Source organism: Aegilops tauschii, chromosome 4 (assembly GCF_002575655.3).
Source record: "Aegilops tauschii subsp. strangulata cultivar AL8/78 chromosome 4, Aet v6.0, whole genome shotgun sequence".
Classification (NCBI taxonomy): Eukaryota; Viridiplantae; Streptophyta; class Magnoliopsida; order Poales; family Poaceae; genus Aegilops; species Aegilops tauschii.
Window position 1 is genome coordinate 190,061,520 of NC_053038.3, and position 17,584 is coordinate 190,079,103.

Sequence of the window (17,584 nt, forward strand, 5' to 3'; positions counted from 1 at the left end):
CGAATTAGTTTGGTTTGGCCTACTAGATTGATCTTTCTTGCAATGGGGAAAGTGCTTAGCTTTGGGTTCAATCTTGCAGTGTCCTTTCCTACTGACAGTAGGGGCAGCAAGGCACGTATTGTATTGTTGCCATCGAGGATAACAAGATGCGGTTTTTATCATATTGCATGAATTTATCCCTCTACATCATGTCATCTTGCTTAAGGCGTTACTCTGTTTTCATGAACTTAATACTCTAGATGCATGCTGGATAGCGGTCGATGAGTGGAGTAATAGTAGTAGATGCAGGCAGGTCGGTCTACTTGTCTCAGACGTGATGCCTATATACATGATCATGCCTAGATATTCTCATAACTATGCTGAATTCTGTCAATTGCTCAACAGTAATTCGTTCACCCACCGTAAAATATTTATGCTCTTGATAGAAGCCACTAGTGAAACCTATGGCCCCCGGGTCTATATTCATCATACTAATCTTCCAACACTTAGTTATTTCCTTTGCTTTTATTTTACTTTGCATCTTTATCACAAAAATACCAAAAATACTATCTTATCATATCTATCAGATCTCACTCTCGTAAGTGACCGTGAAGGGATTGACAACCCCTTATCGCGTTGGTTGCGAGGATTTATTTGTATTGTGCTGGTGTGAGGGACTCGCGCGTAGCCTCCTACTAGATTGATACCTTGGTTCTCAAAAACTGAGGGAAATACTTACGCTACTTTGCTGCATCACCCTTTCCTCTTCAAGGGAAAACCAACGCAGTGCTCAAGAGGTAGCAAGAAGGATTTCTGGCGCCGTTGCCGGGGAGGTCTATGCAAAAGTCAACATACCAAGTACCCATCACAATCCCTTATCTCCCGCATTACATTATTTGCCATTTGCCTCTCGTTTTCCTCTCCCCCACTTCACCCTTGCCGTTTTATTCGCCCTCTCTTTTTCGTTCGCCTCTTTTTCGTTTGCTTGTCGTTATGGCTAGTCCTCTGTCTTCTCCGTTGTCCCGAGAATGAAGTTCTAAATTTTAAACAAAGGGAGGGAGAAAATCTAAAAGATGCTTGGTATAGAATTTGCAATGCTCAAAATAGATCTGCCAGGAAGCAATCTACTTACGTTCTTCTCTGCAATTTTTATGTAGGTGCTAATCCTTGGTATAGATATATCCTTGATACCATTACCGGAGGGAATTTCTTGGGTAGCCATGCTTTTGACTCTTACAATGCTATGATAGATTTGTTTGGCTCACCACCTCTTTTGGTTAATGGAACTATGTTAACTTTGGAGCATGTAATGCGAAGACTTGAAATTATTGAAAATAAGGTTGCTACTGTAGAGTTAATCGAAAAATTGGATAAAAAGATCCACAACCAAATTACCCAATATGGATCTAAGGTAGGAGTCACTTTGAAAAATATTAAGGAGAAGGAACCCATAGTTAATGAGAGAATAAATCAAGATTCCACTAGAATCGATAAAATTGAGGGTATCAATACCAACTTGGGAACCGCTTTTTCTTCCGTAAAGAATACTCCAAATCCTCCTACTAAAATTTCCAAGCTTATGTATGTTCCTAAAAATAAGGGTGAATCCTCTAGCAAGGAAATTGCGGATCTCAAATCTATAAGTATTCATCCCAATCTATTTGCCATCATGAAGGAACCATTTGCTACGAATGAATTTTTCAATCTTGTGCCTAAAAGTTTTATAATTACTAAAAAGAAATAAATTCCTAAGGATGATAGATGTTTCATTGAAGAATTGCCTACCAAAGATGGCAATACCTAGATCTATCCTTGCTTTTATGCCTAGCTAGGAATTAGCGCTTGTTGGGAGGTAACCCAATTTTATTTTTAGTTTTTTTGCTTTCTGCTTCTGTTTAGGAATAAATATTTGTTCTAGCCTCTGGTTATATGTGTTTTTTATGTTTTAATTAGTGTTTGTGCCAAGTTAAACCTATAGGATCTTCTTGGATGATAGTTATTTGATCTTGCTGTAATTTCCAGAAACTTTCTGTTCACGAAAAAATTTGTTAAAAATCACCAGAATGTGATAAAATAATGATTCCAATTGCTGCTGATCAATAAACAAATTGCCCAGGTCGTCCAAGTTTGGCTGATTTTTTGGAGTTCCAGAAGTTTGCGTTAGTTACAGATTACTACAGACTGTTCTGTTTTTGACAGATTCTGTTTTTCGTGTGTTGTTTGCTTATTTTGATGAATCTATGGCTAGTAAAATAGTTTATAAACCATAGAGAAGTTGGAATACAGTAGGTTTAACACCAATATAAATAAATAATGAGTTCATTACAGTACCTTGAAGTGGTCTTTTGTTTTCTTTCGCTAACGGAGCTCACGAGATTTCTGTTGAGTTTTGTTTTGTGAAGTTTTCAAGTTTTGGGTGAGTTTTTTTGGTGGATTATGGAACAAGGAGTGGAAAGCGCCTAAGCTTGGGGATGCCCATGGCACTCCCAAGACAATCTAAGGACACCATAAAGCCAAAGCTTGGGGATGCCCCGGAAGGCATCCCCTCTTTCTTTACTTCCATGGGTAACTTTACTTGGAGGTATATTTTTATTCACCACATGATATGTGTTTTGCTTGGAGCGTCTTGTATGATTTGAGTCTTTCCTTTTTAGTTTACCACAGTCATACTTGCTGTACACGCCTTTTGAGAGAGCCATACATGATTTGGAATTTGTTAGAATACTCTATGTGCTTCGCTTATATCTTTTGAGTTATATAGTTTTGCTCTAGTACTTCACTTATATCTTTTAGAGCACGGTGGTGGATTTGTTTTTATAGAAACTATTGATCTCTCATGCTTCACTTAGATTATTTTGAGAGTCTTAAATAGCATGGTAATTTGCTTAAATAATCCTAATATGCTTGGTATTCTAGAATAGTAAAAACTTTCTTATGAGTGTGTTGAATACTATGAGAAGTTTGATGCTTGATAATTGTTTTGAGATATGAAGATGGTGATATTAGAGTCATGATAGTTGAGTAGTTGTGAATTTGAGAAACACTTGTGTTAAAGTTTGTGATTCCCGTAGCATGCACGTATGGTGAACCGTTATGTGATGAAGTCGGAGCATGATTTATTTATTGATTGTCTTCCTTATGAGTGGCGGTCGGGGACGAGCGATGGTCTTTTCCTACCAATATATCCCCCTAGGAGCATGCGCGTAATACTTTGCTTTGATAACTTGTAGATTTTTGCAATAAGTATATGAGTTCTTTATGACTAATGTTGAGTCCATGGATTATACGCACTTTTCTTCCTTCCACCATTGCTAGCCTCTCTAATACCGCGCACTTTTCGCCGGTAGCATACATCCACCATAAACCTTCCTCAAAACAGCCACCATACCTACCTATCATGGCATTTCCATAGCCATTCCGAGATATATTGCCATGCAACTTTCCACCGTTCTGTTTATTATGACATGCTCCATCATTGTCATATTGCTTAGCATGATCATGTAGTTGACATCGTATTTGTGGCAAAGCCACCATTCATAATTCTTTCATACATGTCACTCTTGATTCATTGCATATCCCGGTACACCGCCGGAGGCATTCATATAGAGTCATATTTTGTTCTAAGTATCGAGTTGCGATTGTTGAGTTGTAAGAAAATAAAAGTGTGATGATCTTCATTTTTAGAGCATTGTCCCAAGTGAGGAAAAGGATGATGGAGACTATGATTCCCCCACAAGTCGGGATCAGACACCGGACGAAAAATAAAAAAAGAAAAGAGGCCATAAAAAATAGAAAAGGCCCAAATAAAATAATATAAAAAAATGAGAGAAAAAGAGAGAAGGGACAATGTTACTATCCTTTTACCACACTTGTGCTTCAAAGTAGCACCATGATCTTCATGATAGAGAGTCTCTCATTTTGTCACTTTCATATACTAGTGGGAATTTTTCATTATAGAACTTGGCTTGTATATTCCAATGATGGGCTTCCTCAAAATGCCCTAGGTCTTCGTGAGCAAGCGAGTTGGATGCACACCCACTTAGTTTCTTTTGTTGAGCTTTCATATACTTATAGCTCTAGTGCATCCGTTGCATGGCAATCCCTACTCACTCACATTGATATCTATTGATGGGCATCTCCATAGCCCGTTGATACGCCTAGTTGATGTGAGACTATCTTCTCCTTTTTTTGTCTTCTCCACAACCACCATTCTATTCCACATATAGTGCTATATCCATGGCTCACGCTCATGTATTGCATGAAGATTGAAATAGTTTGAGAATGTCAAAAGTATGAAACAATTGCTTGGCTTGTCATCGGGGTTGTGCATGATTTAAATACTTTGTGTGATAAAGATAGACCATAGCCAGACTATATGATTTTGTAGGGATAACTTTCTTTGGCCATGTCATTTTGAGAAGACATGATTGCTTTGTTAGTATGCTTGAAGTATTATTATTTTTATGTCAATATTAAACTTTTGTCTTGAATCTTTAGGATCTGAATATTCATACCACAATTTAGAAGAATTACACTAAAATTATGCCAAGTAGCACTCCGCATCAAAAATTCTATTTTTATCATTTACCTACTCGAGGACGAGCAGGAATTAAGCTTGGGGATGCCTGATACGTCTCCAACGTATCTATAATTTTTGATTACTCCATGATATATTATCTACTATTTTGGACATTATTGGGCTTTATTATCCACTTCTATATTATTTTTGGGAGTAACCTATTAACCGGAGGCCCAGCCCAGAATTGCTGTTTTTTTGCCTATTTCAGAGTTTCGCAGAAAAGGAATATCAAACGGAGTCCAAACGGAATGAAACCTTCGGGAACGTGATTTTTAGGAAGATTATGATCCGGGAGACTTGGACCCTACGTCAAGAAACAAAAGAGGAGGCCACGAGGTAGGGGGGCGTGCCCCCCCAGGGCACGCTCTCCACCCTCGTGGGCCCCCTGTTGCTCCACCGACGTACTCCTTCCTCCTATATATACCTACGTACCCCCAAACGATCAGAGACGGAGCCAAAAACCTAATTCCACCGCCGCAACCTTCTGTACCCACGAGATCCCATCTTGGGGCCTGTTCCGGAGCTCCGCCGGAGGGGGCATCCATCACGGAGGGCTTCTACATCAACACCATAGCCTCTCCGATGAAGTGTGAGTAGTTTATCTCAGACCTTCGGGTCCATAGTTAGTAGCTAGATGGCTTCTTCTCTCTTTTTGGATCTCAATACAATGTTCTCCCCCCCTCTCGTGGAGATCTATTCGATGTAATCTTCTTTTTGCGGTGTGTTTGTTGAGGCCGATGAATTGTGGGTTTATGATCAAGATTATCTATGAACAATATTTGAATCTTCTCTGAATTCTTTTATGTATGATTGGTTATCTTTGCAAGTCTCTTCGAATTATCAGTTTGGTTTGGCCTACTAGATTGATCTTTCTTGCAATGGGAGAAGTGCTTAGCTTTGGTTTCAATCTTGCGGTGTCCTTTCCCAATGACAGTAGGGGTAGCAAGGCACGTATTGTATTGTTGCCATCGAGGATAACAAGATGGGTTTTGTATCATATTGCATGAATTTATCCCTCTACATTGTGTCATCTTGCTTAAGGCGTTACTCTGTTTTCATGAACTTAATACTCTAGATGCATGCTGGATAGCGGTTGATGAGTGGAGTAATAGTAGTAGATGCAGGCAGGAGTCGGTCTACTTGTCTCGGACGTGATGCCTATATACATGATCATACCTAGATATTCTCATAACTATGCTCAATTATGTCAATTGCTCAACAGTAATTCGTTCACCCACCGTAAAATATTTATGCTCTTGAGAGAAGCCACTAGTGAAACCTACGGCCCCCGGGTCTATATTCATCATATTAATCTTCCAACACTTAGTTATTTCCTTTGCTTTTTTTCTTTGCTTTTATTGTACTTTGCATCTTTATCACAAAAATACCAAAAATACTATCTTATCATATCTATCAGATCTCACTCTCGTAAGTGACCGTGCAGGGATTGACAACCCCTTATCGCGTTGGTTGCGAGGATTTATTTGTATTGTGAAGGTACGAGGGACTCGCGCGTAGCCTCCTACTGGATTAATACCTTGCTTCTCAAAAACGGAGGGAAATACTTACGCTACTTTGCTGCATCACCCTTTCCTCTTCAAGGGAAAACCAACGCAGTGCTCAAGAGGTAGGAGGGCACAAAATTGAATTTTCAACCAATTTATATGCATTAGAGAATGTGCATTTAGTTCAAATTTTAATTATGCACATAAATGCATTGAAAACTCAATTAATGCATAAAAACGTCCAAACGAGCCCCGAAAAATCACAAAAATTCACACAACACTCCTATTCTTCTATGTTGACATGAGAATTTTATTGAAAGAAATAAGAGGCAATGGATATCGTTTCGTCCCCAAAGGTTCGACGTTCCCTACTGAATTCATCAGGCTTGTTGTGAGAAGCTCTGGTTTGTGAGAAGCATATCCCCGAACCTGCCCCAAATGGGACAACAAATTTACCACGACATGTTGATGCCGCTCCATGATAGCATGCCAGGTTTCATGAATTTCAGACGAGCTTTGGATTTACTCAAATTTTAAAACCATGTATTTCAGACGGAGTGTCAAGGTGTTTGACATTTGTTCTCTTTTCTTGCATGTGACCTAATCTTGCAACCAAGGACAAACATTTGATTTTGCAACCCATTTTTATGGACGGAGCACATGCATGTAGTTCAATTTTGAATTATGCACATAAATGCCTAGAAAACTCAATTAATGTATAAATATGTCCAAACGATCCCCGAAAAAAATCCAAAATTTAACACGACACTCCTATTGTTCTATGTTGAAACCAGAAAAAAATTGGAATGAAGAAGAGGCGACAAATATCATTTTGTCCACAAAGGTGACACGTTTCCCTAATGGAACCATGAGGCTTTCTTTTGAAAAGCTCTGGTTTGTGAGAAGCTTATACCACAACCTGCCCCAAATGGTACAATATTTTTTACCCCAGCATGTTGATGCCATTCCATGATAGCATGCCAAGGTTCATGAATTTAAGACGGGTTCTGGATTTACTAGAATTACAAAAGCAAGTACCTCAACATTTGCCAGAGAGCCACGGTGCCGTGGTGTTCGAAATTCATCCCCATTTCAGCATTGGGACATAAGCATAAACCCATGGACACATATGATTTTACAACCCATGTTGGTGCACCGGACCATGTGCATGTGCTTTAATTTTGAATTGTGCACCTGAAATGGCTAGAAAACCAATTTAATGTATAAAATTTCCAAACGAACCCCGAATAATTCCAATTTTTTTACGACACGCATATAGTTGCATGTTCACTGCAGATAAAAGGTCTAGCAATTCAAACACCGTCCATTGCCGCTGTGACCCCATTATGTAATACAAATCAAGACGAAAAATCAAGTAGATCCCACACAGTTTATTATCACCAACCATGTGAGATGCAACACAAAATATCTTGGAGCATCGTCGAATTATAGTACGCATACGGCTTACGCAAAAAGGTGCGACGGATACAGTCCATAGCCCGCTCTGAATAAGGGACCGTGTCTGATGACACTTTGGATGCTAGTTTTTTCGCTGAAGCGATTCCAAATTTTCGGCTTCCGTGGAAATATCTACCTCCCCGCCCCCCCCCCTTACCAAAAGCCACATTTCCCCTGTTTCCGCCTTCCTTTCCAATTTGAAACCTTCACTCCTTGCTTGCAGCACCGCCTCCTCACCGGAGACCCTCCTTCACGCTGCTCGGCCTCGCGTATCCAGGTAGGTAATCCACACCCGACCCCCATCCTCCTCCACCTTCCACATCCCACATGCCCCGACCGCCGGTGCGAGCGCGACATCTTCCACCCAAATCACCGACCCCTCCACCAAATAAGCGCCGCCCTAAGCCATGGTGCACGCAGTATAGCCAGGATCTGAAGGAGCATTTGGCAGCGGAGAAGCAAATCGCGGCCGCACGCGCGGATGAGGTCGCGATGACTACCATTGGTGCCGACCCCCAGATCTTGGAGGAGCACCTCGCCGTCGAGGCCATCGTCGATGCCTCGCACGCCTATGCTGCAACGCGGTTGGCTGCTTTAAATGACAGTTCATGGCGTTTTCTCGAGGCCACTGTCGGTGCCTTCGACAAAGACTACGAGGTGTTTTGTCAGCGTGCACATGCTTACCTCATCTCAAGAGCTAGAAGGTTGGTGCCCGGAGCGGCTCAGGAAACTCACCACTACGACGAGGGCACCCACGAAGCGGAGGCCTCGCCCTCTTCCATGTCCAAGGAGCCAATCATCATCGATATCTCCGACAATGAGGAGTAGCTTGTCTTAAATGCTCACTATAAGCACCCATATTCAGTTTGCTAGCTACTGCCTTTCCTTAACAAATTCTAGTGATTGTGCTATCTACTTTTACCATGCAATCTTTTTCTCTAGAGTATATGTTGTATATGTCGTGCAATGTGGTGTTCGGTTAACTGTTTGGTTCAATTCTGCAAATCTGATGCTCAATTCTTCAGGGTGCAATTTTCCAAGTTGTCAAGCATGCTTGGTTTGGTTAACTGTCTGATCTTCTATAAGGAGTATGTTATATTGTGCAATGTGGTGCTCAGTTAAAGTTTGGTTCATTTGTTGTGGTGTTTAGTTAACTACTTGGTTCAATTCTGCAATGCGATGTTCAATTATTGTGGGTGCATTCTGTTATTGTATACCATGTGAGAAATAAATCAAATTTGGTTGTACTAAATACATGAGAAACAAATACAATTGCTACATTTCCAAGTTGTTAAGCATGCTTGGTTTGGTTAACAGTCTGATCTTCTATTAGGAGTATGTTATATTGTGCAATGTGGTGCTCAATTAACATTTGGTTCATTTGTTGTGGTGTTTAGTTAACTGTTTGGTTCAATTCCGCAATGCGATGTTCAATTATTTTGGCTGCATTCTATTATTGTATACCATGTGAGAAATAAATCGAATTTGGCTCTACTAAATACATGAGAAACAAATACAATTGCTATATTTCCAAGTTGTTAAGCATGCTTGGTTTGGTTAACTATCTGATCTTCTATTAGGAGTATGTTATATAGTGCAATGTGGTGCTCAGTTAACATTTGGTTCATTTGTTGTGGTGTTTACTTAACTGCATGGTTCAATTCTGCAATGCGATGTTCAATTGTTGTGGTTGCATTTTGTTATTGTATACTGTGTGAGAAATAAATCGAATTTGGCTCTACTAAATACATGAGAAACAAATACAATTGCTATATTTCCAAGTTGTTAAGCATGCTTGGTCTGGTTAACAGTCTGATCTTCTATTAGGAGTATGTTATATTGTGCAATGTGGTGCTCAGTTAACGTTTCGTTCATTTGTTGTGGTGTTTAGTTAACTGCACGTGCATGGTCCGTTGTCTAATGGCACATTATTGTGCGATTGCAGGAACCATTCTAATATTTAGGTTTTTAACAATTTGGTCTTGCACATGTAGGTCCTGCTATCAGAGGTTTTGACCCACTGTTCGACCCTTTTTGCATATGGGGAAATGAGTTGTCCGTGAATATCAATCAAGTCAAGAAACTGACAAAGATTGTTAGGATAACGAAATTAGCAAAAAAAAAACAAGATCTTTGTATGCACAATGAAGAAGACATCAGTTCACTACAAGATGGTACTAACTATTATACCTTGCCTTTTTTGATCCCTTTGCCCCATTTCCAATATAGAGAAGATATTCATGCACATCCTTATTTTCAGGCCTTTCCAAAGCAGTTCATGATGATTAACTCTCAAACCACCTCTATGGTCAGGAGGCGAAGAAGGTTTTCATACAACACCCACGGTTCAATATTCAAGTGTTTCTGAAGAGGACGAAGGACGGACGGTCAATCATCCACGGGCACTGGCCTAAAGTTGCAAAGACCTTCAACATGAATGAAGGATCAATATTCGCCTTCCGCTTCAGCAGTTTTCTAGATGAGATGCATCTGTCTATATACCGTCTATGATGCTAATTTTGAAAGGTTCTACATGTTGCATGTGGAACTTGGTGCTGGTGCGGTTGTGTAATGTGGTAGCTGAGTGCTGAAGCTATATCATGTTGTACTGTGATCTATTTCAATTATGAAATTCTCCTTCCTTAATATGGAAATGAAATATATTATGTGCTTAATATGAATGTCAATTAGATTAATAAATGGATTATTAATAATAGGGCAATTAGCCAGCTAATGGCGAATTAGCCTGCTAATTGGGTTTTGCTCTCGCAAACGGTTATTGAAAAAAATATCATGGGCGATGACCTCAGGCAACGCTCATAGTTTCTAGGAATAATCCGTGTTGGATCAATGAAAAATCACACACGACTTTCTCTTGAAAACTGTTTGCGTTAGGCCACCTTGCGCAAATGTTTACCACATAAAAACTGTGTGTGATGGACAGCCTTTGCCACACAGTTTCTTCTACGGACCGTGTGTGATGTATTCAATAACGCAAACGATTTATCGGGAAAAAATCGTGTGTGATGTACCTGTGAACGAAAATGCTTTCCTTGGAGCGACTGTGTGGGATGTACATACGAACGGAAATGTTTAGCAAGGACTGACTGTGTGGGATGTACTTGCGACCGGAAACAATTTCGCATGTATAATTGTATTTTTAGCTCTACTGTACGTATTTTCGTATTTGAGCGCTCGCCGGTCGCACACGACCTCATTTTGCCGAGCGTGTGTGCCAGGAGGGCATATCCACAACGGTTTCTGGGTCGTGTGGGAAGGACCCCCCTATCGCTGTCACTCACTAGGCGACGGTTCCAAATGCCATCGCGGAAAGGGGTTAAAAACCGTTGGTATAGCACCGACGCGTACCAGTGAGGGATAAGCTTTCTTTGGCCATGTTATTTTGAGAAGACAAAATTATTTTGTTAGTATGCTTCAAGTACTATTGTTTTTATGTCAATATTAAACTTTTGTTTTGAATCTTACGGATCTGAACATTTATGCCACAATAAAGAGAATTACATGGATAAATATGTTAGGTAGCATTCCACATCAAAAATTCTGTTTTTATCATTTACCTACTCGAGGACGAGCAGGAATTAAGCTTGGGGATGCTTGATACGTCTCCAACGTATCTATAATTTTTTATTGTTCCATGCTATTATATTATCTGTTTTGGATGTTTTATATGCATTAATATGCCATTTTATATGATTTTTGAGACTAACCTATTAACCTAGAGCCCAGTGCGAGTTCCTATTTTTTTCCTTGTTTTTGAGTTTCGCAGAAAAGAATACCAAATGGAGTCCAAACGGAATAAAACTTTCGCGAGGATTTTTCTAGGACCAGAAGACACCCAGGAGACTTGGAGTGCAAGTCAGAAGAGCCACGAGGCGGCCACAAGGGTGGAGGGCACGCCCAAGGGGGTAGGGCGCGCCCCCGACTTTGTGGGCCCCTCGGTGACCTCCTGACCTAGATCTTCCTCCTATATATATACTCAAATACCCCAAAAACCTCCAGCGGAGCCACTAAACCACTTTTCCACCGCCGCAACCTTCTGTACCCATGAGATCCCATCTAGGGGACTTTTCCGGCATCCTGCCGGAGGGGGCACTACAAAAAAAAGACAGATCCGTGACATTTTGGGCCGAACGATTTTTTTCTGTCATACATATGACACTTCTATGACGATAATTGTGACAAAACCCGGTATCATCATAGATGTGGTGGGCTCCTACTTCTATGGACAAAAAAATCATGATAGAAAATGGGCTTTTCGTCCTGCGCGGGCCGGAGACGCAGCTGCATGACATTCTTTGGGCCGTCCATGACGGAAAAAACCGTGGTAGAAGCGAGGGCGAGGAAAATTTCGGGGAGTTCCCGGTTACGGTGGGAGGTCGGGGGCCGAGCGATGCGCGTTTCTCTCGTACACATATGCGCGTGTGTGCGAGGCGTTGGCTCTAACTGAACCCGAGCGAGGCGTTGGGCTCTAACTGAACCCGAGCGATTGCACTGCAGGCTACGCGTTACTGAACCCGAGCGATCGATCGATGGCTGTTAACTAAACCCGATCGAGCGGTCCCTTCGCTACTGCTGCTAACTGAAGCCGATCGATGCTGCCTGTGGGATGAACAGTGAGCGTTGCGGGGGGGGGGGGGTTTGGATGAACAGTGAGCGGTGGCGTTGCCTCTGGATGAACAGGACCCCGTGGTGTGGTGGAGGGCTGGATGAACAGTAGACAGTGGAGGGGTGGTTGAACAGGACCCCGTGGTGTGGGGGCTGGATGAACAGTAGACGGTGGAGGGGTGCCCGTGGAGTGGTGGTTGAACAGGACCCCGTGGTGTGGAGGGCTGGATGAACAGTAGACGGTGGAGGGGTGCCCGTGGAGGGGTGGTTGAATAGTAGCCGGTGGAGTAGCGCGCGGTGGAGGCTGGATGAACAGGAGCCCGTGGAGGATGAAGGAGGTCGACGGTAGCCCGTGGAGGCTGGAGGAGGTTGACGGTGGAGATGAACAGTATCCCGTGGAGTCCCGTTTTGCGGTACGCCACATCCCTCCCGATCAACAAGACCCCCGTTTCGACCGTAGGAGGTCCGTTTCGTCCGTTTTGTGGTACGCCACACCCCTCCCGATCAACAGGACCCCCGTTTCGACCGTAGGAGGTCTGTTTCGTCCGTTTTGCGGTACGCCACACCCCTCCCGATCAACAGGACCCCCGTTTCGACCATAGGAAGTCCGTTTCCTCCGTTTTGCGGTACGCCACACCCCTCCCGATCAATAGGACCCCGTTCCGAACGTAGGAGGTCCATTTCCTCCGTTGTGCGGTACGCCATGCCTTGTTTCCATCGCCTGTTCCGTCCAAGCCCTCCCGATGAACACGACCACGCATTCCGTTCCGACCAAGCCGGTTGGCTCCCACGCGTTCCGTTGCCTCCCGATGAACACGACGCATTCCGTTGCCTCTCCATGAACACTACGCATTCCGTTGCCTCCCCATGAACACGACGACGATGCTGTTTCTCCGTTCCGACCCAGCCATGTCAACGATCCCTCGCCGTACGTATGCGCGAGTAGGCATTCGAGACCCCGCCCGTATGTACACATACGTGGCCGTATTTTCTTTCTTGCACCCTGGCCGTTGTACTTACGTGTACATGCTACGTGCGTGCCTCTACTACGACATGTGCACGCCTCTACATCCACCAGTATATATGTACGTACACGTTCGCGACCAGAATGACAATGCTACGTACGCTTCGACCAGGTGGGTCCCGACTGTCAGGCACTTCCTTGCGTGCGAAGATGTAGCTGGTGGGTCCCAGCAGTCAGGGGGGCGAATCGTTTTTTTTGCATGGACGCACTTCCTTGCATGCGAAGGTGTAGCTGGTGGGCCCCAGTAGTCAGGGGGAAACATTTTTTTCGCGAAATACGGTGGCCCGTCCGGTGGGTCCCCGCTGTCAGGTGGAGGAATAATTATTTTGCGCGTAATAAGGAGGCACTTCCTTGCTGCGGCCATGGACCCAGCTGTCAGCGTCTCCACGCACAGTACTCTTCCGATGGAAGTCGGTCGTTGACCACATTGAACATGCTGCGCCGAGAGCATCACGGCGGTGGACGACGGCGAGGCCTAGGAAGGGGACGACACGGAGGCAGGGAAGACTCGGCACTTGTTTCCCACGCGGAGGGGAGTACGATTGTACGAGGGTTTACTGGTTCGTCTGCCGTCGCCGGAGAATAACAGCAGGTGTGGGTGAGTAGAGGGATGGCTAGGCCAGCGATGGGAGTACGGTGGGGCGGTGAGGCCTGCGCGGCAGCACAACCGGCCGCGGGGAGGAGGGAGCAGGCAGTCCCGCCGGCGCTTGTTTGAGCGGCTGGAGCAGGAAGAGCAGAGATTGAAGAAGCACGACGGCCGTTGGATGGACATCTAACAGTCAGTGCTTGTGCGTCAACCTTTTTTTAGGAAAGCCTCAAATCTGTGGAAAACAGCATACAGCCCATCTGCCATTATTTCTAATAATTTACATCCCATTTGCTAATTCTTAAGGTTTTTTGGAGCCCATATTCTTTTTGTTAGCATTACAGCCCATATTGTGGCCACGATTAAAAAATTATACGAAATTTTGCATATTTCGGTGCGGTCCGAACTGTTTTTAATCCCGAAATTTCGACTCACATTCAAACTGATTTTAAAAATAAATGTATATCAATATAAAATCCAACAAATTCTCCATGCATAAAAATTAATGTAATTTAAAATCTTGAAATGAAAAAAAAAGATATTTGAAACTAATTGCCGGTTTGATGTGTTTTAAAAATGTACAGCCCATTTCTCATTACTGATGGGCCATTTTCTCGGCCAGCCGAATGAAAGCTCTCCTCGTCTTGAAAGATTTGTAGCCCAACAGGCCTGACAAAGCGACTTACTTGGCAAATCACAAAAAAACTGGGCTGTGGCCATGGACCCAGCTGTCAGCCTCTCCACGTACAGTACTCTTCCGATGGAAGTCGTTCCTTGACCACATTGACCACGCCGCGCGGAGAGCACCACGGCGGTGGACGACGGTGAGGCCTAGGAAGGGGCCGACGCGGAGCCGGGGAAGACGCGGCAGTGGAAGCCCGCGCGGAGAGGAGTACGAGGGCTCACTAGTTAGGCTGCGGTGTGAGGCTACCGTCACCACAGGGCCTAGCCAGCGGTGGGAATAGTAGGGGCAGTGAGGCCTCTGCGGCAGCACAGCCGGCCACGGGAGGCAGGAGCACGCGGCACGACCGGCGCTGCTTTGGGCGGCTGGAGCAAGAAGACCAGAGGTTGAAGAAGCACTACGGCCGTTGGATGGACATCGTACATTCACTGGAGCTATAATCGTTCATATTGACTAAGTTGACAAAGCCCTTCGTCCCCGTCAACTTAGTAGGCCCACAAGTCAGCCTCCCACCAAGGTGGGTCCCAGCTAGCCGGGGGAGTATTCATTTTTTTGTGCGTAATAAGGAGGCACTTCCGGTGGGTTCGAGCTGACAGCGGGGGGAACGTTTTTTTCGCGAAATACGGTGGCCCGTCCGATGGGTGCCAGCAGTCAGGGGGAAATGATTTTTTTCGCAAAATACTGGTGGCCCGTCCGGTGGGTCCTCGCTGTCAGGTGGAGGAATAATTATTTTGCGCGTAATAAGGAGGCACTTCCTTGCTGCCGCCGTGGACCCAGCTGTCAGCCTCTCCACGTACAGTAATCTTGCGATGGAAGTCGGTCGTTGACCACGCCGCGCGAGAGCACCAGGGCGGTGGACAACGGCGAGGCCTAGGAAGGGGACGACGCGGAGCCGAGGAAGACGCAGCAGTGGAAGCCCGCGCGGAGAGGAGTACGAGGGTTCATTGGTTCGGCTGCGGTGTGAGGCTGCCGTCGCCGCAGAATAACAGGGGGTGTGGGTGAGTGGAGGGATGGCCTGGCCAGCGGTGGGAGCAGTATGGGGGCGGTGAGGCCTCCGCGGCAGCACACCCGGCCACGGGAGGCAGGAGCAGGCGGCACGACCGGCGCTGCTTTGGGCGGCTGGACCAAGAAGACCAGAGGTTGAAGAAGCACTACGGCTGTTGGATGGACATCGTACGGTCACTGAAGCTAGAATTGTTTATATTGACTAAGTTGACAAAGCCCTTGGTACGCTCCAACTTAGTAGGCCCACAGGTCAGCCTCCGAAACGGTGTGCCCCAGATGTCAGTGGGAGGAATCATTTTTTGGGCGGCCGAAGCTAAGAATATCCGAGATTGAAGAAGAAGCACGACATCCGTTGGATAGACATCCAACGGCCACTGCTGCTAGAACCGTGTGTTGACTATAATAAGTTGACAAAGCCTTGCATACGCGTCAACTTATTTTTCTAGGGGACGCGTCACTTAGTAGGCTCACGAGTGTGTGGCAGAGAACTTATAGCCCATTTGCGTTTTGTAAGAATGTACAACCCATTTTTGAATTCTTATGGAATTTACAACAGCCCATTTACAGTTTGTTAAAAGTACATCCCATTTTCTAGCTAGGACAATGATTAATAATTTCAACCAACCGTTGAATACAGAATTCAATAAAATTTCCCACATTTTGATGGGATCTGAAATATTTTTATCCCGAAATTTCTATCCAGATTAAATATAAATTTGTATTACGTCAAAATCCAACGAAACATTGCGCGCGCAACAATGAAAATTTAATATTTTCAAAATCCATAAATAATATTTTATAAACTAATTTCGTGTTTGGTGCATTTTTTATAGTTACTGCCCAGTTTTTATAATTACATCCCATTTATTATTTTTTAAAGCCCATTTTCCTGTTAAGCCTAATGCATCCCTCCTAGGAAAGATTTGCAGCCCAGCGGGGCGGAGAATAACAAGTTGACCTTGCCTGGGTATTCCTCAAAAAGACGTATAGCTGGGCTAGCCATTTTCATCTTGAAAAAATTAGTATCTAGGCTGGATATCTGGCCTGGGCTAGACGGGCCACAGCCCGCCCAGTTAATACCCTGCTCTCCTCTGAACAACAACGAAATCATCACCAAGAAAAACTCTGCAGTGCTCACGCCTCAAAAACACAAATACTGCTCGAGCTGCTTGGTCCCAGCTGTCGGCCGCACCTTGTGCAATTCTCTCATTTATATTGACTACATAGGTTGACAATGGTGTGGGACCGTGATGTCAGGAAACCAGGAGAAAGCAAAAAAATATAGTTGTACATAATAAGGAGGCACTTGCGTACGTACGACTATGGCCCTAGTGGGTCCCTAGTGTCATCCAGTCAAAATAAAGTCATCTCCTGAATCCTCATGTTCGTTGACGATGTTAACAATGCTCGGCGCCACGGCGAGCGCAACAACTCGAAGGACAACGGAGAGGGCCTCGCGGGCCTACGGATGGTCTGATACAGCGCCCGCTGCTCATTCAGGAAGCCAAGATCATCATACACCTATGAGCACCTTCGAGAAACTGAGACGGCATGAAACGGTAAGGCCGTGCTTGGGAGCTCTGGTTTATTTCAAACCTGTATTAACATACAAGTGTAATTTACTCGTCATCAGAAACAACGCGTAAAATACAGGCGTAATGAAACCGAGGGCCCGAGGTCTGTAAGGAAAACCGGCGGGTTACGCGTGTAATTTGAGAGACCAGTGTATATTTTACGAGCACTGCTATATGGACGACATTACCAGAAGATACATGCACGACGTGCGTATCATGCCATCCATGGGCAAGGCTGAAACAACAGCTAACAGCTGGATTAGCAATCGTCCGAGTGTCGTTCAGCATTTTTATCGTGTGTGAAGTACTTCCGATATTTTACTAGTCGAAATCGACCAACCAAGCGCCTTCGCCCGAGACCATATGCTTTAATTTACAAGCGTTAGTTTTACAAGCGGTTTTGGTTGGAAAACGACGATCCAATCACGGCCTAATATCATGAGTTGGTCGGAAGATCATATGGTTTCACGTCTAACCTACCCGACTTGTCGTATAGGCTATGAATGAAACATCAGACGATGAACTTCTTAAGCACGGAAACAACAGAAGAGGATGATCTTCTTAAC